This window comes from Pyrgilauda ruficollis, unplaced genomic scaffold, assembly GCF_017590135.1.
Source record: "Pyrgilauda ruficollis isolate IOZ18807 unplaced genomic scaffold, ASM1759013v1 scaffold23, whole genome shotgun sequence".
NCBI lineage: Eukaryota > Metazoa > Chordata > Aves > Passeriformes > Passeridae > Pyrgilauda > Pyrgilauda ruficollis.
Window position 1 is genome coordinate 6,287,287 of NW_024522539.1, and position 23,709 is coordinate 6,310,995.

Genomic DNA, 23,709 nt, shown 5'->3' on the forward strand with positions numbered 1-23,709 from the left:
CCTCTAAAATGCCTGTCTGATTGATGTCAGAGATAGAATATGTATGGGTTTGATCTAGTATGTCATTTCCTGCATTCCTGAGACATTATAACTCCTACCTAGATACTTTCCAATCTAAACTGCTGCCCACTCCTGGCTGCACATCTCTGACTCTGCTCCTTTGCTGGCTCTGGATTTTGTCTTGCTGTCACAACCACTTTAGCTTGTCAGGCTGGCAGAAAACCCACCCAGACAAAGGAAGGAGAGGAGTCATCTCCCAGCTGAGTTCACTGACATGTCCAAGTGCTGGATTCTCTGAGACCAGCAGAAGGACCCAGTCTGGAATGGGATCCAGTTTCCTGTTTAAAATACAGGATGCCAAACTTAGTTTAGATTAAACATCTGGCTTTTAGGTACCAAATGAAGCAAATAGCATCTGAACTTCTGTACACTCCCTGCTAATGCATAGATAGTTCCTCCCAGAGGATTGAAATTCATGGTGACTTCTTTTTTTGGGATTTCTAGTCCCCCAGCTTAGAATTTCAGGGTGATCACAGTGTTTGTTGACTGCAGCTTTCCCCCCAGTCACTCATGAACAGTGATACAGCCTCCTGTGCAGAGGATATCCCACACTTCTTCACCTCCTCCTCTTCCAAGGAGCACAGCTAGCTAGGTAGAGTGTCCTGCCCTTGCACTTCTTTTTCTAGAATTGAGCCTACTGGTGAAAAATACGAATGTCAAAATCATAAAAGGGAATAAGGCAAATTCCCCCATCCTCTCTGCTTAGTTTTTCAAGAAATGTCATGGATCTTCTACGGGAAAGGACCTAGCAGCAGGCAGGGCTGTATTAGAGAAAATGAGGTGAAGAACTATTTTTAAACCCACTGAAATAGTACCAGACAAATTCCATTTATAGGAACTTGTACTTGTCTTCTTCTGTGCCTTGAAAAGGATAATTATTTCTGTGAAGTAATGATCTTCATCATAAACAGGATCCTGAGTGCTGAACCTGGTGCCCTCCTTGATATTTCTATTACATTTTTTGGACTATCCTCACTTCCTTTCCCCTCACCTTTAAGCAAAGACACTGTAATATTGGGTTTTTTTTTTTTCTTTCTATTCATCCCGTTTCCTTCTTCATTATAAGAAAATTAGAAGCTTGGGAAAGCCTCTTGTGGTGCTAAATTGTTACTGGCTAATAAAACTGCAGGAGCCATAGATGGTGAGGCTTTTTCCATAAATCAGCGGTGGAGGGAATTAGGTGGCAAGAGATGGAAGTGCAATGTTTAATCAGCTCTTGTAGGAAATCATTAGCTGCACACCCTCATTCCTTCTCTGGCTCATTCTTCATTCCCAATGGCTGCTTTGCCACCAGACCATTAACATTTTTCAATGACTTCTAAATGCAGTGAAAACCCACAGAAGTGGTGAAATACCAGTGGATGCTATGAAAACAAAAGGCTGAAGAATGTGCCTGTCTTTTGTTTTCGTTTTTTTTTTTTTTCCTTTCCTTTCTTTATGCCTGTACTCTTTTTTCCTCACAATTCAAAATGAACCAAGGTAAATGACAAGTGACCTCTAGCTTGGAAGATTTTTGTCCCCTCCACCAAATAATAAGAGGCAGAAGATTTAATGGTAACACGGACAAGAATAAGATTTTTTAATTTGATTTCCTGTATGTTCTCATTTATGGTTTTGTCGATTTCATGGCCTTTCACACAATCTACCATTGTGATCCAATTTCTGCAAAACTGATCAGAGATTAAGCTTTTCACTTAAGTGGCACAGAAAAAAAAAAAAAGGGTCACATTTATTTGTTAAAAAATTCAGGTCAAACAAAGCTGGTGCTGCTCAGCTGGCATAGAATGGCTCATAAGGGTCCCATAACTCAGCTGTATGTCTCACTGGCAAAGGCTAAGGCAAAATTTCATCTTCCACTGCCAGTCCTTTATTTGATCTGAAAGAAACTCACTCACAGCCTCGAGTGAGAGGAAAACCTCAGCCTAAGGAGTCAGTGGTTGTTTTTTGTTTTTTTTCCTGAGACTGCAGTGGTGCCTTGGTTTCTGCTGTGGGTTGCTAATCCCTTTGCATTAACTGATGTATTGGTGTGGTAGTCTCCTACACAGGCTCACAGCCAGGGAGATTGGGTACTTCTGTGGATGTCTGCTGTCCATGTGATAACCTGCAGAGCTCTGTGATGAACCTCCCAGCATTTCTCACCTCATCAGTTGTCCCTTGCCCACCAGCCTGCAGGGGCTCTGTGTAATCCAAGCTCTGCACAGATTACCACTGTTGCTATGGCTTGAAAAGCAAGGGCAAACTTTAAAAATGAGCTCCGGTGCATTTTCCAGAATTATATGTAATGTCTTTTTAATTAATTTTGGGTTTTATTATTTTTATGTAACTTCTGGGGTAACTGTAGAACAAATTATATGTCAGTGGGGTATTTTTTTATTTCTTTTGTACTCACAGGAGCTGCTCACATGTGTATTTGCAGGTTGTAAAGATGTTCCCATGCCAAATTCCTGTTGCTTTTCAGACATAACATCTGTCACTTGCTGCCTGTACAGTTAATCACATTAACTGGTGGTCAGCATGACTGCCTCTGGCATGGGATTTCCCACAGAAAACTGTAGCAGGTGAAAGAAGTGTCTCTAAAGCTGTAAGCTATGCACTGATCAAGGAAATGATGTGGGTTTCCATGAAATAACAGAGTATTAAGAGATAAACATAACATAACAATATAAAATCATACATTCTTGAAAGACAGCAAGTCCACAGTTCTGTGTTTTACTGAAATGTCCTTGAGGACTCTGATCCCATGTAGAGGGACCAGCTCAATCCCTGCTCTGTGCTTCTGAAAAGCCGGAGGCATCATTAGTCCAACCTGATGGATGATGGGTCCAGTCCACATTTGACAAGAAGAATGTGTCCAGCTCCTTTTCATACATCCTTGTGAGAATTTTTTGCCACTTTCCCATCCTGATCTGGACATACCAACAGGGGATGGTTTAAGGGAGCCTCTGCAGGGACAAGGCAGTGAAAATGTGGAGAGTTGGCTCAAAGTACCAAGTGACACAAATTTCCCTTGCTTCCCTGTATGTGACCTAATGTCTGTAGAGAAAAGATGGAGCAGCAACTCCTTCGTCTTGTGAGCAGCATGGATTGAAGATTTTTTCAAATGGATTCTAGCTGCTTCCCAGAAGGAAGTGTGCCACTTTGAGAATAAAGTTAGACATATCTCTACAAGACATATCTTTCTCTCCATTTCATCTTTAGAATTCAGAAACTGTTTTATTCAAGCCTTAGCTGGCACTCCATCATACTCTGACTCCTTAGGTACAGTGTCTGCAAAACCCAATGTGAAACAAGAGCCCAGGGTGATAAGCAGAGAATACACTTGAAGTAACATCTCATTTGTCAGACAGTGAAAGAAATACAGAAGTGAATGATCAAAATGTGTCTCTGTGTTAAGTCCTGGTGCTATTTCGCTTTGGTGAACTGAAAAGAGTTCTTTGTGCAAGAGAAGGACAGCCTACACCTGACTTTTATTAGCTGTTGCAAGAACAGTGCTTCTGTCCTCAGGAACCTTTTGCCCAATTATCCACATCTTGGTCCTGTGCTGGAAATGTGAGTTTCTGGAGTAAAAGTGGCTGTAAGTCCCAGCTGCACTTTTGGGTCTCCAACAGACCAGTCTACCTCAAGATTTGCCCTATTTTTTTACCTGTCTTGTGCTGTAGGAAGCAAAGCACAGATCTTGTGCATCACGGTCTGTATGAGACTTTTAACCTTCTACCTCTTTCTCCTGACAGGGCCATATGATGGGGCCATGCAAAGAAGAGCAAAAATGTTTATTGACTGGTTTAGAATTCCTGGGGAATGCTAAGGAGGATGCTAGAATGAGAAACAGAGGCAGAAAGAGCCTTGAGGAAATCTGTGTGAGGCTATGCACTCTACAGCTTGCTCTACATTGTTCTGTTGGTTCTTTTTTGTTCTGGCCCATAATGTGCTCTCACCAACACTGTGAACATGAGGTTCATTCGTGTGTTGGAAGAATGGGATGTGGCATTATTTTTAAGTATAGTACAAACCTCCCTTTTAGTAGGATTTAGTTTCTTTGGCTGAAAATATACATTGGTAGACATGCTCTTGAAATTGTGCTGGGTGGATGGGAAATGATGAAAAGTACAGAAGAGTTGGTGTTTATAAAATTAAAGTAGCAGTGTAATCTGTGCAGAGATAAGTGTCTCTAGTTAGACATTGTTTGCAGAGCTGGTCCTGGCAGGTATGTGGGGTCATGCAGCAAAATTCTTATGTTGCAATTTACAGATTAGAAATGACAGGCAAAAAAACCCCATGGTGTGAAGTTAAATGTTACTCCATTGAGCAAAATTCAAAGGAGGAAATCATTGGTGTGTCATTGATTAAAAAGCTGGTGGTAACGAAGACTTAGAGAGCTCCAGGCTATAACACATAAATGAGAAAATCATAAATGGGAGAGTAAAAAGTCACTTTAAAAGAAGATTTAAGTGCTTTTGCAAGAAGAAATTACTTTGCCAATCCAAATCTGGTCAGGAGATCTGGAGATGTACCTGCAAAAATCCAAATTCAGAGATATTAATTAAGACAGAACATTAAACATTATAAAATTTTGCTAAGTAGCAATACTCCAGACAATAAGTTTATTTGGAGGATCAGAAGAAAATTAAAGCAGCAACATTCTTAATAATTGATGAAAGTGAAGTGGGGTTTCTACTCTGCAACACGTAACTTGTATGTGTTTGAAAGTGAAAATTTAACTGGTGTCATATCTGTGCTGCCACAGCAAGAGCTACAGTACTGTGCATGGAAATGGGTCTGGATAAAAACAGAGAGTCTAAAATGCCTAATTCTGAAGGCAGATTGGTACAGGAGTATAGGCATGTGATATAATGATTTCTTCTTTTAGGCCATTGCTTTAAATTCAGCCCCTGTCATCTGTGACTGGGACGTGTTCTCCTGCAGTGGCTCTTTGACCTACTTGAGGTTAATTGGTGGTTTCAATCCATCCCTCTTTATGTGATTGCTCATAACCAACTGCCCTGTTTCTAACTGGTCCCAGAGAATCGCTGTTGTTTTAACCAGGCTTTTTTTAGTGCCCTTATTTTACAGAGACATAATAGTTGCCAACTGGCATCAGACCAGGGGCACATCTGGTCTTCAACTGGTGAGGAGCAGCTGGGGTCTGCTGCTGTGGGGAAATGGGCAGGGAGGAGAGAGATCTCATCTCTGCAGATGAGACATGACTCTTGCCCCTAGGATTCCTGTGAAATGAGATTTAGACAAACATGCCAGCTACGTGCTCAGTCCAGATTCAAGTGGGCAGGAGCAGAGATGAGTGGTGTTTGCTGTTGCTGTTGTTTGCAGTTGTATCTGCAGCATCTTGGAGCTGTGAACTGGGGCCCTGCTGTGTTAGGCAATGTGAAAACTTGAAACAGAAGGGCTGTTTCTTCCCCAAGGAGCTCACAACTTCTCTGGGTACAGCACAGGAGCACAGATGGAGGGGTGCATCCAAAGAGAAGAGAGAGGAGATTTGCCAGTACTAATCAGTAAAATACTCATAAACTGTGGCCTGTCATTTCCATATTCTTACAGGCATCAGAGAAAATAGGAGGTTAATGAGGAATTTGAAGGATATCTGTGATATCCTTGTGAGTCTGAGATGAGTCTCAGAGAGGTTTGCTTGAAAATCCAGCAAGCCTGTGATGGAGCTGCTGTTGTGTGAGAAAACAACTGACCTATAACCTCTAAATGAGAAATGTCTGACAGTATAAAGGCAGATAATAGAATGCCCTGGTATAAATGGGAAGAACTGGAAGCCATGAAGAGATGGTGCCTTTGACACCTAAAATGGAATAGATCAGTCTGACAAAGATGTCAGGTCCTGTGTTGTTGGCATGCGAGAGTATAGCAGCATGTTGAGAGGTGCTATACCTTTTCTTTAAAAGGTATTTAAAGATGGCTATTCTGATGATTTGTCATTTATTTGGGTTCTTCTTCCCCTGCAGTGAGACCTTGCTGAGGGCACTCCCCAGGCCATCAATACATGCTCAAGGGGCATGACCAACACTGTGCAGAGGGTGTCCCTTTCCATGGCATTTCCATCCTGCATTGTGTGTGCTGCAGGACCCAAACGCCCTCCTGTTAATATTCTCATTCAATTGAGTCTCACTTGCAGCCTTGTGTTGTTTGAAATGTCCTACTTGGGAAAAGAGAGAGGCTCTGAGCTCTTCTCAGTGGAGGCGTTTGAGCTTCTGTGAGAAGCCTTGTCCACTCAGGGTGCTTGGCAGTGGCAGGAATTCCCACCCTGGCCCAGAGTAGCTGGGATCATGGCACAAGGAAAGGCACAGAGCACATCTGCTTGTGTGGACAGGCAGAGTTTGCTCACACAACAACTCTTATGTTTTGCTTGGAGGACCCTTCTGGCTCTTGGGATATGCTGCTGTTCTATTTTTGTTATGATAACTGGAGTCAAGGGCAACCAGGGTCTGGTTTTCTTGTTTGCTGTTTTTTTTTTTTTTTTAATTGGAGAAATCCAAATAAAACTCAATAAATGAACCCCAGATGTGGGCTACATTCTAGAAAGTCTAAAGAAGGGGAAGAGGCCACAGAGAGGATGAACATGGTTTCTGGGAATTTCCTACATGACTCAGGGTGAGGAATCAGAACACTTGAGATTTGTGAAGCTTAAATCTGATAACACTTGATATTACTGTTACTGACAAGATTTTTCACCTTTGTTTTGGTGAGCCCAAAGTCTTTTTTTTTTAACCCAGATTTGCCCTGACTTGCCTTGTCGTGGAGGTCATTGCAGCTTACAGAAGCCAGATATTTCTGCTGCCCTAAAAAAAACCCCAACGTTTTCAGACTCAAAAAAAAATCCCATTTGTTCAGGCTGATGGAGAGATGACCATGGAACAGATTATAATAAGTACTGAGATCTGTTGAAACTGCACTCAACAGCATTAAAGGCAATGTTCTGCTCCCATTGGAGGTCAGTAGTGAAATGTTTTATCTGTTAAAGACAGTGGGGACATCTCTGCTGAATGTGACAAGCAGTTGAGCTTACCATTTTCCTGTCAGCTTCTGATTAAAGTTAAATTAGCTCAAACTTGAGTTAACAAAATAATTTTGTCTTCCCTCTCCCTATCTCTTTAATTTTAAATTTTGAGTTTTATTTTATTCAAAGCCACATATTATTTCTTCACTAGCATGTATAATTAATTAGGAGTCTCAGGAAAGAAACCAACTCCCAAGGGAATTGCTGTGAAATTGCTTGGTGTTTCCTCTGTAGAAATCTCAGATTTTCTGTTTGGCTTTTTGGGGTTTTTTTTGGGTGGTTCTATTTTTTCCATAAAAAATATGTTCCCCTATATGAAATAATTTTTATTATTCCTTCCTCCCCTTCTTGCAATTTCTTTAGATGAACGTTCCACTTGATCTCAGCAGGACTTGCATGGTTCCAATCACAGTGTATTTTTAAAAGTTCAGGGTTTTTTTTTTTAATGGCACCCTTAAAAAACCTGCCCGCTTCATCTTTCTCATCACCTTAGTCAGTCACCTCCAGCAGACAAGACGTGTAGAGTTTTAAACTAATAAAGATCCAACAGTTTTATGGGGAAAAAACAAAAAACTAAACAAGCTCTACACATACATAAAACCCAACCAAAATTAAAAAAAAAAAAAACAAAAACCAAAAACAAAAAAACCCACCAAAAGAAAGCCAAAAGGCTTAAAAAAACCCCCCAAAGGCTAAACCCAAGCTCTAACTCTAAATCCAATAGTCCTTTTTGCCCCCTTTTGTAACTGCATATCCTGCTTGCTGGAAGGTGCTCACCAGGAACAGAGACTTTGTGTGTTCCCAAGGCTGCAGGACCAGCTTTGCTCCACCTCTGCTGAGGGCCAAGCAGCTGCCAGCTCCTGGTCACCTCTAATCACCCCAAAGTGGATTTAAACTGCTCACTGAATTTACAAACATCACAAAATTTGGGTTTTTTCCTGCTCTGCTCATGCAAACACAGATCTTCTCTAGCAAATGTAAGACACTGTGTGTTTGTGTGTGAAATTCCCTGGCACAGGGTAATTAGTGCCCATTTTTAATTGACAGCTGTAGATCTCAGCCTACTCCTCATGCACAAAGACAATTTATTTAGTGCAGGAGTTTTCCTGATGGCCTGACTGTGGATACGTTTAAGCCTTGAGGTCTTTTTAGGTCTGTTGCTGCCTGATCAAGGTCTCTGACAGTAGTGAATGAAAGAAGGGACTCAGGGATTAGAAAAACAAGAATATGAACAGCAACATGACAGAGGCTGGCAGGAAAAAAAGAAAGTGATGCTGTCAGAGTGGGTGTTGTTTGGCACTGAAATGTGGAAGCTAGCCAGAATAAAAATTGTCTCTCCTAAACAAGAGCTTCACCAGTAAAAACATAAAGTAGACACCTCAAAACTACCCCAAGGCCTCATCACAACATGGTGAAGAATTGCATTCTCTAGGCAAAAGCCAAATCTTTCCTTGCTTCATGATATACTGCTAAAGTAAAGGTTCTGCTGGCTGAACCACATGAAAACTGAGCAAGTCTAAATCAGTGTTCAGCTCTTTACCTGGGTCAGAGCAGAGGCAGCACCTGAGTTAACAGGACAAACATGCTCTGCCAGCCCTGACTGCTGTGGCTGAATGGGAGTAAGAGAGCAGAGCCAGAAACAAAAGTTAATATGGAAGGAAAACCTGCTTCTTCCCAGCCTCTATCAGTGGCAGAAGGTGACACTCATTTTCCTACACCAGCTTTTTGTTTATAGAGGTCCTGTGTTGCAAGACATGAGTGCACCAGCAGTTGCTTTACAGGGCAAAAAATAAATGGCTTAAGGAAAAGTGTAAGAAAATAGTTAGTTCTCTTCAGGAAAGTGAGAGTAATGAAATGGAGGCTTCCTACTTTAAGGGAGTTACAAAAAGCAAGTATCAGGGAATGTTTCAGCAATTCCAGCTCTACTTTTCAATTGCTGGCTGATCACTTTGAAGCAATTCAGAGGGAGCCAAGCATTTTCCCTGCTTAGTATTTAATGAGATTTTGTAGGCTATTCCATAGTAGAACACAAACAGGTGATTTCAAATCGACCAGACCAGGGCAGTTTTTCCTTCTTGCACAATTCTGGGTAGGAAGCAAGCAATGAGCCATTAAATTACACATCTTCAGATGTGCCTTTACACTATGCAAAACTGTAATCAGACCTCAGTCAGTCTTAATGGCTCCGGTGCCTGTGTTGGCAGCCTCCATCCAATCCATCACCCCACAGTTCTCTCTCAAAAATGTGTGTTTTAGGCATTCTCCTGATAACCTCACCATGTCTGCCTAGGAGAAGGAAGTGCTGGTGTGACAAGATAATCACCACTCAGCAATGAGCAGTAGCTGTTATGCTAAAGCACTGTTCTGCAGAGCCTGTGGTGAGCCTCTTGCAGTCATTAGTTACAGGACTGTGTCTGTGGAGGTGGGTGAAGAGCTTGTAATGAAGACAGAAGCTGTTCTCAAACTCGGGGGTACTTTGTCCCTATTAAGCTGAGGTTCTGCCCAGCAAATCACAGTGACTTTGCAGCAGAGATCATCTGCTATTCTGAGAGCAATGAAGGAGCGGGACTCATTCACAGCATCTCTTGATGCTGATGTCTGAGACCTGCTACAGGCCAGTGAGAGCACTTCAGCCTGCATTTTGTCATTGAAAGTAATTTCAAATCTCAGTGTACACCGATAGCAGATAAAGAGTTTTTATTGCTTCCAGAAGCCTGGTTGATAGTGTAATTGTGGGAAAAGCAAAGGAGATACGGTTTGTCAATACCACCAACTGTGTAGGCAGAGAATCAGTGCTTTCCTGATTTATTACTGTTATTTTGAAGAGACTTCTTCTCACTTTGCCTTTTGTCCCATTGTCCCATCTACACTCGCAGTTCTCCCATGTTCTGCTCCTTACTTTGAGTCTGACTCTTGGAACTCAAGGAGGTATGACAGTTAATGCTTTCTAATGGCTGAACAAGTAATTTGTGAGTCTACACAGAGAATTGTGGGAGGTTTCATGGTTTGAAGCATTAGAGCTAAAGCTGGGATCCTTGTGCTTAAAGACAGCTGTCCCAGCTGCAGCCCAGGCCCTCATTAATGCAGAATTGTTGCTGTTGTACAGCTCTTGGGTGGGCTGTGGGAAATGATCTGTTGTTTTCTGATCACTTCAAGCAGTCTACATTCACTACTAATTAACATGTGGGTTTAAAAAGTTGCAGGGCTGAGCTGTTTTTGGACCTCAGGCTTGATTGCCAGCTGTGCTGAACCTCTGTCTGTGGTAGGAATGGATCCTGAGGTTAGCCAGGGTCTGGTTAGAGCTCCTCTCAGTCAGATGAAGTGTACCCTGAAGGGACATTTAAGCAGAGCAGCTGGAGCACACTTTCAGAGTCTCTTCTCCTCCCCTGTGAGCAGATCCTTACTGCAAACCTGCCTCTTGGAAATTATCAGATGTCCTCTTTGACTCCAGGGAGAAGCTGTTTGTGTGGAGGATGGATGCTGAGAGTAGGCAAAAGTGACAACTGTAAATGCCCTCTTCAAGTGCAGGATAAATTTCAAGAGCTTTTTGCAAACAAGATTGGAAAAGGGAAGCTGCAGAATCAATGAAAGATTTCACACATTTGGTCCTGTGGGCTTTGAAAAGGAGGTGAGATCCCTGATTATATCAGCAAACAAAAAAACCCCTGCCATCTTTTTAATTCTTTAAAGCTTTAGCTGTTTGCTGTACAAAAAAAGGGTTTCTGATTAGTGGCCCACTTGTAGCAGAGGAAGGAGGAGAGGGAGCTGCTGAAAGGTAGGCAGAATTTGGCACAACAAAGAATTTTAATTGATTTCTATTGCTCCCTCAGGCCAAGGGTGCTTCACGTAAGGTCCATGCAAGGGCACATCTATTGGCAGCTGGAATATTTGTCTCTCCTCTGATGATAGCCAGGATCCAGCACTGTCAGCTCAGTTGATATTAGACTTGCTGGGTCTGTAGATCCACATGTCATATTGTCAATGGTCATTGACTTGCAATGTCCAGTTGTGGGCTATAAATAAGGGAGGTGGAAGTGGGGGGAGTTATCAGGCTTAGCTGAGATTGACTTGGAATATCCCACTCCAGTTTCCTCAAGTCTGTACACAACAGACTCTATCAGCTATGGAAACAGAGATGAAATTACCTCCAAGAACTCAAAGGTTATGTGTTTGCACTAATAACATCATCCTAAATGATTCCCAGTGGCCTCATTGCTGGCACTGAGACAGCTCGTGCTGAGCTTGCCTGGGCTGGGGTTAGTTCAGTCAGGGCACAGTGGAGCCAAACTTCTCCAGCTGGGTGAAGGAGCAGAGAGGCGGAGAGCTGCAGCTGGGATGTAGGATGTGCCTACTGCTTCCTTTCATGGCTGAGCTCTTACAGCCCTGAGTGAAGTGAGGACTACAAGTAAAGAGCCCTTCAGGGTGAGGGCTGGCTCGGATCAGCAGTACCAGCAGGGAGGTGTTCCAGCGAGAAAGAACAGTAACAGCTCGTGTGAAAATAATAGTGCTATCTGGCTCTTTTAAAAATTCACCCTGCCTCTCTCCTTTAGAATGGTGCCTGGAGCTGAGCTGAGCACTAATGCATTCCAGAACTGGAAGCAATTATGCCTCAGGAAGCAGCTAAAACCAGTGGACCAAAACCAACTGGGATAGAACGTACAGCTAGAACCCTCTTTTAAAAATCTGCATTTGCTGTAAGGTGTTTTGTTTAATTATTGAAACATTGGATATGAGAGGGAGATATGTTTCCTGATTTTTATGAAGGTGAACAGAAGTCTTAGTGATGCTGTTCAGAGGCCACAGCAATTTTTTACCTCTGCCATTCTGAATGGCAACTTGTGCTAGTCCCAAATCTCCACAGAGCTTTCCTCAGCTCTTCTTCTCCTGAACTTGGATATTTCCAGCCATTCTCATCATAGCCTTTTCATGTAGCTCTGCTAATGCATCCAAGGATTTGATTCATATCTGTTTTCTCCAGTTTTACCCCTTGAGCAATTTTCATTTCTACTAAATCCTGGCCTGTGACATTGCCATGACTTTTGGTCATGAAATCTACTTTGGGTGAAGAAAGTGAGCACAGAGGTCTAAAGCAAATGGAAATCCACATAGGAATACCCTGGAAGTGTCAAATGTTTTCCACCTCTAACTCCACAGATGAGGGAGAGATACATTAGGCTGCTGTGCCACCCAGGCTCTGCTGTGAATCAGATGCTCCTGCAGTGATATGTGGTGCTCATGTGCCTCCAGGCCATGACAGCAGCAATGGGAGGGAAAAGTTCCATGTTCCAGCGTGAACAGTCTTTTCTCCCTTTGTCCATTGTCCCTTCCCATGCCAGAGACTGCTTATTTCCCAGGTATCCTGACTTGCCCAGTGCCATAACAAACAGATGTGCCCTGCAGTTCCAGCGGTGTTAATCACTCTGTTGGTCTGTGCACCTTGCAGCTCTGATTACAGAGCGATTCCTCCATCTAATCACAGCTGTGGTACCTAGAAAAAAGAGCTCTGGCTGGGCTCAAAGGTCTGGAATGGTGAAGTATATAGTACACTGGACTCTGTTTCCACAGTTTCCACTCTATTTCCACAGCAATAGTGGAGATGTCAGTGGTGAAGCTGACACCATGAGCTGCACTGACACAATGAACCTTTACTGTTCTGTGTTTATGCTCCTCACTGCAGTGAGCTGAGTGACCTGCTAGAGAACAACTTCCCAGAGACCTGGAAATCCTGGAAGGGCTCTACAAACAGCAATTGCAGTCCCTACAGGGCTACACATAGGAAGGAGTCATTCTGAAATATTTTTAGGGTGTCATAACGAGTTATGATTATTAAAAGTGGCAGTTTGTCTCAGATATCCTTGACTCTTTGGACACTGATGTTCAAAGCATGCTCAAATCTATTCGTGCAGCTCCCTTCCTGTTTCTTTTCACCAGAGCACTAGGAGATCCTTGTGGTTGCTGTTGGCCTAAAGTTTGAACAAAGATGTTCTCATTTCAAACACAGATAGATTATGTTTAGCCCTGGAGGCCTGGAATAAATAGCTGGAGCTGGGTGACATTAGCTGAATGGAAAAACTTGTGTTGGAAAATGGCCTTTTTAGAAAATGAACATTTTTATTAAGCTGAAAAAAGGTTATTTGCTTTTTTTTTTTTTCCCCAAAAATATTTTTGGGGTTTAATTATTTTGTGGAGATTTTAAATTAATTTCTTGCCTCTAATTTTTGTTTGGTTTCTATGTGTTGCCTTGGAAATCCATCTGTGGTTGGGGTTATTTTTCTTTGTCCGTATGTTCTGTCATTGGACATGTCTTTTTTCCTCTGTGTGTATAAGACTATACTGTCTTTGTGCTGCTTCTTTCTCTTTTGCCCTTTCTTTTTCCTGCCATGAAAACTCTCCCCTTTTTTCCTTTCTGGTTTTTTAACTTTTCAACATTTTCATGTTGGCTTGGTAGACAGCTGCTGTATTTTTCCTTCCTCCTTTGTGTTCAGCTTTGTACTTTATTGGGCTTTGTGTCACACCTTTGGCCATTTGACACACCTTTCTAGTTCTGCTTCTTTGACTCACTTTCCCTTCTGGGTGTCTGAGGTGGGCACCATTCTTTTCTTTTTCAAGTATTAAACTCTCCCAAGCATCAACTCTATTTGAAAATCTCTGATGAAAAAGGCAATTAAGATCCTGTAGGGGAAAAAAAAAGAAAAAGAGGAAGCAAACCCCAGAAATCCCAGCCTCTGCTCAAAATGACAATTATGACAATTCACAGTTATGTTTTAAATGCTCGTGACTGTTAAATGTAGACTGCCCTGGGAGATGGAATCCCGAAGCTGACTGGGAAAAATGAAAGGCAGAGACTGAGTGAACAGAATTGTGTAAAATCTCTGCAGAAAATGGAGGAGAAAACCCCAGCAAATCTGAAAAGAAAAGGTTTCTTTTCCCCTGTTGATCAATAAAGGATCTTCATATGCTTAAACTGTATTTGTGTTAATGAGACACATTGAGAAGTGACTCTGACTGAATTTAATGAGTTCAGGTCTGTTAATTTCTCAGACTTTCTCAAGATATTAGTGGGGCGTGTTTTGGAGTCAGATTCTCTCCCACCTACTGCCTTGTAGCTCACACCTCCTTACTGATTACTGTTATGTTTTACCTGGCTAAAAAAGCTAAGTTAGTGCTGATGGAGCAGCTCATGTTAGTTAAGAATATCCAGCTGGAGGCAGAAACCCTTCCATTGGCAGCGCTGGTTCTAGAAGGGATCTGTGTCTTAGGCTGCTGCTTTAGATTTGTCCCCAAATTTAGGGCTAGGCATTTGTAACTATAGACACCTACAGATGTGATTGAGGAAGTTATTCAAATTACTGATATTCTTATTCTTTACTGGTCAGAAAAAGAGGGAGAACAAATTTTAAAAGTGTTAAAACTGCAACGAGAGAAAAAGTGTGAGAGTAGTAGAAATTTCTCTTCTACCATCCTGTAAATTATTCACATGTGCTGCCTGGTAATTACTTCTAATGAACATCTATAAAGAATTTTGATATGCTCAGATGAGCAGTACTATGGAAAGTGTGTCCAGTGTTGAGATCTGAGAGATAAGACACCAGCAGAAAGGAGAGAACTACCCATATCATTATCCTCCTGTGGTATATTGGCTCACTGGTGCCCTGCCTCGATGCCTTATTAGAGAACCAAATTACTTTTCAGAGTGTGAACTTCAGAGCCAATAATCTAATGATGCTTCAGTTTAAGGAATAATGTGGAGCAATGACAATTTCTGGCAGTCTTTCTAAACACGGGATTTGAGTCCTTCCTTTCCTCAAAGGGGCAATGTCATAATTATTCTTGTATCCCTCTGTCCAGCTGCATGACTCAGCTTTGCATCATCTTGAGCCCATCAAGCCAATGATCAAGGAATCTGTGACTTGCACTTGCCTGTGATCTCCCTGTGATGTTAGTGGTGAAATGTGCTTGATTAGATTTTTGATCTACTGATTCATAACAAGATCCCATTAAGGAAGCAATTTTCTACTGATCTTTGTCAGGTACATCCTGAGCCTCATCCTTCATTGTTTGATGCTTCCCTTATTGAAGAGTGCCCAAATCGCCTGCATTACTTGGCTTGGGAAGGGGGGCCCATGGAAATCTACTGTGCGATGAAGATTTATTATTTTCAGGGACATACAATCAAAGGGACAGAGAATTTTGGTTTGTGGTAACACTTCAGTATAGAGCTGCAGGTTGGAACAGGTGACATTAAATGTGTTCATTCCTAATCTTTGTGAGCATCCACTTTTCCTTTCCTATCCCATGTCTTTGTGTTTTTGAAGAAACACCTTCTTCACCTTTGCAGGGTGCTCTTGGCATCTCTTCAGGATGCACTATCCAGCTCAGAAAAGCTGGCTGTTGCCCTGGTGAAGTAGAACAACCTCTTAAAAGGCAAATTTAGTCTAAAATGTTGTGCTAGGTCAGAGTAAGGAAAAATGTGTTAATTTAAAGGGGGCTTAGACAAATTAAGAGTAGTTTTATTCGGTATAATTTATAGCTTCTCCCTTGCCCTTTTTTGTATTAGAACTCAAAATCAAAGCAGAAATGTGGTGGCAGAATACAGATAGAAAGAAAGAAGGGAAAGGAAAAAGACAGGGAGGAAGGAAGAAAGAATGAGACTTGGTTAAAATAGAGCTCTTTTATAAATATGTAAGTTAGGTCTTTTCACAGCACCAGTTGAAAGCTGGTGACATTTGAGAGTTCAAGATAAGTCAAACACCAGTTGGAGATTAGTATCAAGGAACATTTTTTAACAAGTGTTCCACTGCAGGCCAAAGGTAGCGAAAAGAAAAGTCTTTCCTTCATACATGCTTATCACTTGTGAAGGAAATAAAACTTTTATGGTTAGTGTGTCTTTATGTTTTATTCTCAAAATGACCTGTGCATTCATCGTATCTCTGAATCAGCTTCAAATGGGACTCTTTTCTCCAGTAAAGATTGTGGTGGACCTTTACATTTCCACCTCAGGGCAAAGCTGCTCCAGGAAAAGAAAAGGAAAGAAACAGGAATGTTAAAGGAGTGCTGTAGTTATCATCAGAGAAGGACTGATAAATCACTTAGTTAAGTATATTAAAATATATATGATAATATAAAAATTGATACAGAGTGCATATAGCTAGCCATTTGTAAAAAGAAAAACAAAAAACAAAAGGTGACCCATTTCCACATGGAGGAAAGACCTGGTTTCTGTATATCTGTCCCTTTAAAAGTTTGGCAGATCATGCAACCCATGGAAGTGGCCAGCACTGCTTGGGTAAATAAAACCTGCAGCAGCTTCATGGCCTGACCCTGAGCGGGCTGCATGCACTAAACCCCTAGAGATGCATCACAACAGGAGGGACATATTGCATGCTGAACCACTGTGCCATCCAGCACGGCCAGCTGGAATTCATCCCAAAGGACAAACCAGCTACTGAGCTCGTGCTGTGTGTCAGCAAGGCCAGAGACTCCTGCTGGGAGGTCCCACCTGGGGGCTGGGTCCCTGGAACTGTGCTCATGGTTTGGCTGAGGCGGATGTTGTGTGCGTTGTGCTGGGGATGCTGTTTAATTAAATTGCTGCTGTGCTTAGTGTTGGGACACCTGTGTTTGACAGAGGCCTGGAAATGGATCTGTCTCCTTTCCCAGCTGTCTCTTTGGTCTGCCTTGCTGTAGGGTCTAGTGATGAGGATGGATGCAGCGAGCAGCGCAGTGCTCTGCTCCTCTCTCCTGTGTGACCTCCAGCATGTCCCTAACCTTTTTGTTCACAGTCTGTACAATAGGGAAAAAAGTTCTGTGCCTTCTCAGGCTATTGTGATGATGAATATGTTACTGATTGTAATGAACTCATACTGGAGCTGTAGGAGCCATATCAGCATCTGAGATAAGTGACAACCAGCACACAGGAAAGTGCCGTGCACTAAAGCTTTCACTGGCAGAACTGCATCTTTCACATCCTGCTGAGCTTTACCTGCTGCTGATCACAATGAACAACTTAGGCCCTGAAGCTGGAGGATTGATACTCTTTGTACTTTATTTTTATCCAGCTGGTGGAATGGGAAATGCTATCTTACCACTTCTTAGTAGTGTCTAATCCTTCCTGGGCTCTGAGTTCTTTGTCCCCAGAATGCCATGTGGGACTGAGTTCCACAGGTTAATTACACATTAAATAGTGTTTCATTTTGGTATGTTTTCAATGGGTGGCCCTTAATTGCATGTTGCCCTCCAGGTCTTGTGTTATGGGAAAGAGTAGAGAGAAAGGGAACCAGTAATTGCCCTTCTAGACATTATCTGCAGTGCTGTCTCATATGTCTACTCTCCCTCTTTTACCCCTCATCATCCCAAAGCTTTTCATTTTCCTTCTAATGGATTACTTTCTTCCCCCTCTATAATAATGCATAATAATCCAACCTACTTTTGCTGCCTCCACTGTCTCTTTCTGCTTGGCCTTTTTAGTGACTAAGCCTGAGCACATTATTCCAGCAGAGGATGAAAACTACTTTTACACAGAATGGCAGAATTTTGTCTGCATCACTGACTTGTCTCTTTTTGATATTCTTCTGTTTGGGGCTTGTCTGGGGATTCAAACTTCAGGAGATGCTGAAAACCGGGAGTCTTTTCTCAGGAAAGAAGAGAGGGGTGGAGACATTCTCAGGGAAGCTGGGAAAGTGATGTCTGGGTCATCAGGTATCATGGGTCTTCAGGAAACACTTTTGGTAGATTTTCAAGTGAGTACAAAAACACTGGAGCTCATTGGTGGTCTTTGTGGCAAAATGAAATGCTTTCAGAGCAGGATCAGAATCTGGTCCATTTATGCAAAAGATGCCAAACTCCAAAAACATGCTGAAAGTTTAAGGACGTTATTAAATATAGGAAATAATTAAACTTTATCTTCTTTGGTTCTTTATCCTGTACAAGTAAAACTTGAAAGCATTTCTATTGATGGGAAGGGACTGAAGTTTGTTGTTTTCTCCTATGAGGAAAAGCATGCACAGCTGAGGACTGCAATGGACAGTGATTGGGAATTGGTGATCCATGCCAGCTGCTTCCCACCTGAGTGTCTGCCTGGCCTCCAAGGGTGGCCTTTCGTGGAGGGCTCCCAGCAAAGTCATGAAGTACTGCTGTTTCCATGGATCCATCTTTGAGTTAATCAGGTGAAGAAGCTGACAGATCTCGCTCATGATGGCCTGTGTGACTCAGCATTGCAGGGGGATGGCTCTGCCTCGTGGTAGAAATCGTATTGCTGTGAACGCTCTAATCCCATTCTGCAGCGTTACATTACTCTAAAAATGCAGACTCAAACACACTGACTCCATTATACTTCAAAGCATTTCTTTTTCCCTGGGAGAAAAATCTAGATTGGATTTTCCCATTCTTCTGTCTGTCCTCTCTACCTTAATTTAGAAACACAACAGTGTCATTCTTCATAAATTTCTCCTCCCAATTGTTAGCAAAGCATAGGACAACATTTTGTGAGGATGTATAAAGATGTATTTATGACAAGATTTTCTGCTGATATATATCAAGATAGTTTGCATCATGTTTGTAGGCTGTGCTGTGTTATATCACAGGAATACCTTGTATTTTGTTATTCAGACTATCCTAAACACGGGCACTGTTAGCACTGATACTTTACTCTCATTTGTAGGACTTTGTGGTAGTGTGTGATTCTTGTCCTCCACATATAATTCCATGCCTTGGAGGGATAGGAGAAACAGAGGGAGGAGAGATGTGAGGAACCAAAGCTCTGTAGTGTAGTAAAGAAATAGCTTGGGGGAGATTTCATCAATGTCTATAAACACCTTCAGAAAACAATGCAAGTTTGGAAAATGGAATGATTTTCTCTTTAAACGTAGTAGCACAAGCAGCAATTGTTTTGATGATTGAAGGAAATGTTTGAGTTAGTTTCAGGAGTTTTTCAGTAACGAGAATTAGGATGGTAACCCTGTGAAGTGGGTGTATGTACAGCACACACTGGTGTGGTGTCTGCTGGGAGGGGATGCTGACAATCTTGAACTCAATTAAAAAACTTTGGTTACTCTCTCAATTTTAAATATAAAGGTGGCATGACTCTCATCTTAATACATTTTAAAATTAACGCCTTAATAAAAAGTTAAAATATTAGTTTCTGGGCCTATCTGTAGGAAATATTTCTGAAAATTTAGCCACAGTGGAGCTCCATCAGTTGCCAACAGAAAAATGGCAAGATCAGTTGGTTTCTAAAGACAAAATTCGATTTCTTCTTGTGATCTGAAGGCAGAAAGTTCTATTTCCCCCCCATGCTTATTTAGTACACCTTTTCCCACAAACTTATGATTTTCCAAAACATATTTGTTGGACTACACCGAGCAAAAGATTTGGAATTACAGCCATAGGAAAGCCTGTTGGAAAAGTTGATATGTTGTTGACCTTTAGAACAAAAAGAACTTTGGATGTGATCCTGGCTTCACCTCATCAAGGCAGTCAGCCTGTGCTCATTTTTGAGCCATGTTTGACATGCCATAAGCAGAACTCTTGACCAAAACATCCATCAGGAGCTGTTCAGAGAGTGATGTTTTACAGGAGCCAGGCAGGCATTAGAGCATGACCTCGAAAGAGTAACACTCCAGTCTGGGAAGCACGGGGTCACCTTCAGCAGAAACGCAGTGCTGGGAAACAAAGCATAAATCAATAAACATGGCCAAGGTCTTGAAAAGAAAAGTGAAAGGCAGTGTAAACATATCCCAGTGTGATCTCTGGGGGACCTGCAGGAGTGTTGGAGATTTCAGAAAGACTGGTGAGGTCACCTGGAAGGGAACAGCAGATTTTGGAGACTCTAAAATGGGATCTTGGCATTGGCTGTCTTCTAAATGGGTTGGTTTTCCAGGATCCCAAAATAGTGAAGCCAGGGAGAGTCCAGGGTGCGTAAATGGGGTGGAAGCCCCAGAGCCCTATCTCAGCACTATAATTTCATATTTAGTGCTCAATATGTACAAGCAGCTATCTTAGGATCATCCCAGTGCCTGTCCAATATCACCAGTCCCTTGACTTGTACCCCTTGTGATCTGGCTCTGTGACAGGCCTTTGGCAAGTGAACAGGACACTGGATTTTCAGCTCAAGTCTGTCAAAGTATTGCCTGTGTGCATCCCTGTATCCTTGATGAACACAAGGTAGCTTGTTCCCATCTACTCTTGTACTGTTGGAAAAATGAAGGCATGAAATAGGTTCCTGTGCAGAAGTGAGGTCAGATGAATTTTGTGGGATAGAAGGCTGTTGGGAGGGAACTTGCTTTGAGAGTCCTGTTGGTGTTATTCAGTACAACAGGGCTAAGAATTCAGACAACACCTTGAAAATATGGCATCTCAAGGCAGGCTGGAGGCAGGGAGCTTTCCACTCTGCTAAGTGCCAGGAAGGCTATTTCCAGATGTGAATAAGTGAACCTTTTCTCCTTTTTGCATTGCTGTCCAGAATGTGAATTGTTCAATGCAGCTCTTCATTTCCCTGTGGCAAAGGAATACATTCACCCTCCCTTCATGCTAAAAGCACCCATGCCTCTAAACTGTCCCTGGAGCTTCTAAATCTTCTGAACTCCCACATTGCTCCCACAACTTAGAAGCTGTAGCCTTTAAATCAAGTTGAGAAGTTATTTTTTATCTCTCTTGATGTGGGTTAGTTGACAGGCAAGTCTTCATTTGGATCATTAGTGGCAAAATAAGCTAATAATAAATTAGTAATGAACTTTTACATATTAGGAGCAAGATCTGGAAGTTGCAGCTGGCTTCCAAAATAAATTTTAAAAAGGCAGAGGGAGAAATCCAGTCCATTAAAACACCACTTAATTCAAGGCTGCATTTATTTGCTCCTAAAGTGGTGTGGGTGGCAGTTGCTTGGTATGTCTCCAATGAGGTCAAAAAACTTAGCAAACAGCTCAGATCTTGCTTGTTTGTAATAAGCTGCATTTCTGTTGGCTGCAATAATTTGTGAGAGATAGAAACTCTACCTGTAATCACTCCCTGCAGCTCTCACATCTGAAGTGGAGAGCAGTCTTCTGATTGGAAACATATTTTGGAGGGAAGAATTAATTTGATTAGCGCAAAAGAGAAGGTGAAAATCCACTTTCCTACCTTCATCTTTTACTTTTCTCATGTCTTCTACTGTATTTCTTAAGCAAAGACCCAGTCCTTGAAAAGGCTCTTGCAGACCATGAGATCTGCAGTTTTGCCTTTCCCTTCCCAAAGTTGTCAGAGTTCTTTTGCTTCTGAGAGCACAAGAGCCTCAGTGAGTTAGGATTTCCAGAAAGCTCACCCCCAGAGACACTGAGCACTGTTCTGGATAGCTCAGTGGGAATTGGGCTGTGCTCTGGAGGATGGAGCAATGACTTAATAGGCTTTTTTCTTTGCAGAACTTCAATGGTGCTCCAATTAATTAAGCTTTGCTTCTCCAGGGGAAGAATCTGTTCAGCTAAGAGGAGCTTTCACTCATGCTCACCCTATTTCTCCACATTCCTTCTTTCCAGCAGAAATATTTTCATGTCCCTGGTTTGAACCTTCCTTGCTTGTAAAATAGCCACTTAGTGGTACCATTGATAATTACAAAATCTGTAGGCTTCATTGGAATTTTAAGTTAAATGGTATCCAACCATCAGGAAATATTACACATTGACAAATCAACTACCCAAATGAAGTGACATCCAATTTTTTTCTCTTCTGCTGATTTCCATTCTGGTTTGGCATGAATGCAGTGGTGCCTTCTTACCACGCTCTTTATTTAATTTCCTGATCGGTTTTATGTGCAATGTACACTTGGTACAATACAGGATTTTTAGACCTCATCTGACCCTCTCTGTCACCACCCACTTCCCTTTATCATCCTGTCAGCTCCCACTCCAGCCTGGCTGACACTTTCAGCAGCTTAGTGGACACCCCAGTCTAACCCTTCCCTTCAGAATGAGGATATAGAGGAGCCAGCCAAAGCAAAAGCCTAGGCTGACAAAAGACAGGGTGAGGGACTTGGCTGACCCCTTGAGCTTAATCATGGTGGCTTAATCTTGAAAGAGTAGCAGGAGAGAAAGAAGTTGGGTTGAAGTTTAGATGATGAAAATGCCATGCCATTTGAGTCATGGCATGGCTCATCCGAACTGTTGAATTGTCTCTCAAAGCTTAGGTAAAAAATAATGCCTTTTATTAAAATCAGGTTTTGTTCCAGTGGAAGTGGGGCTTGCTTTCCTGGTTCCCTCTGCTATGCAGTTTGTGCCACGGCACCATCTGCAGCAGCTGGGAAAGCAGCAGAGGTGTGGCTGGTGGAGGTGTCTGAACCTCTGGAGGAGCTGCCAGCTGGCAGCCTGGCCTCCCCTCCTCTGAGCTCCTGCTCTGGGAGCAGCACCAGCAGCTTGTCAGCACAATGAAGATCAGGCCAAGGCACCTGCAGTGGAGGGCTGGGTGAGAGAAAAAAGTAAGAGGAGAAATATATTAGACACACATGAAATTAAAGGTGGAAGAAATGACTTTGAGTGTGATTTGAGTGTTGTTCAGTACATCATTGACACAGACTGTGAGTGGTGCAAATCACTGAGAGCTGAGGAATTAAGAATAAGAATAAAATACTCCTAAACTTTTTTTTTTATTAGTCTTTTATTGTCTTGGTAAGGTTGTTCTTTTCCTCAGCTCACTCATGGAACTACACAATTTTCTGTCCAGGAAGCTCCTTTTCCAGTTTATGTTATCCCTTTATTCCTACAATCCCTTTTGTTGGCAACTCATCCGAGCACAGTCTTGAAAAGAGAGAATGTTGCCATCTCTGTGATTAATGGTTTCATCCATTGAATTGCAATTACAAGTTTTAATCAGTTCATTATTCCACCTAGTTTTTTGGATCTTGACAGTTTTGCCGTGGAAATTAATTGAATTGGCTTCACCTCAAGGCTTTCCTGCAAAAAGATCTTGTCTTGCCTTTGGGGACTGTGGGGGCTAATTGGCCAACTCAGATTTAATTTCCTCTTTTCCAATATGGAAAAAAAAAAAAAAGAAAAAAGTTTGAGGATGTTTTTATTTCCCTTTCCTTGTCAACCACAGATTCCCATTTTCTTTTTTAATTTTCCAAACTCCATTTCCTTTACAGTGTAAGATGGGTGCACTGCTAAAAGTTCTGCTTGAGATAACGGTTGAGAATTCATCTTTTTAGTCAAAATTGTTAATACAGTTTTCTCTTCCTCAGAGAGTGGCTACTTCTCAGATACTGCAATTTTTTGTCCCTGACTGCTTTTTCATTTCATCTGGTCTAATGGATCCTGTTTATAAGGAGAAGTCCTGTGACTAGCAAAATTCTTGTTATAAGTCATCCTTGGATTTTGTTTTTGTTTGTGCCATATTACTGGAACTCAGAGATGAGCAAGCAGTAAATTCCCTAAAGATGTATACTCTCAGACAAGAAATCAAATTAGTGGAGACTTAGTAGTCTATACAGCTGCCAAAAAGCTCACAATTGGACTCCATCATACAACACAGATATGATCCAAAAGAAATTTCAGCAACAACTGGAGTCTGGCTGAGTTGTTAACACAGTGTGAGAAGATGTACAACCAGTAGCTGCAAAAACCCTCCCAGGCAGAGCCAACCTGCTAAGCTTCCTTCATGGAAGGGCTGCC

The 23,709-nt window shown here is 42.0% G+C and overlaps 1 protein-coding gene across 1 annotated transcript in view; it reads left to right on the top strand.

Annotated features, from left to right (window-relative positions):
- AGBL1 (AGBL carboxypeptidase 1) overlaps positions 1 to 23,709 on the top strand; it is a 266,761-nt gene that overhangs the window by 213,580 nt on the left and 29,472 nt on the right. The gene's annotated exons all lie outside the window — the stretch shown is intronic.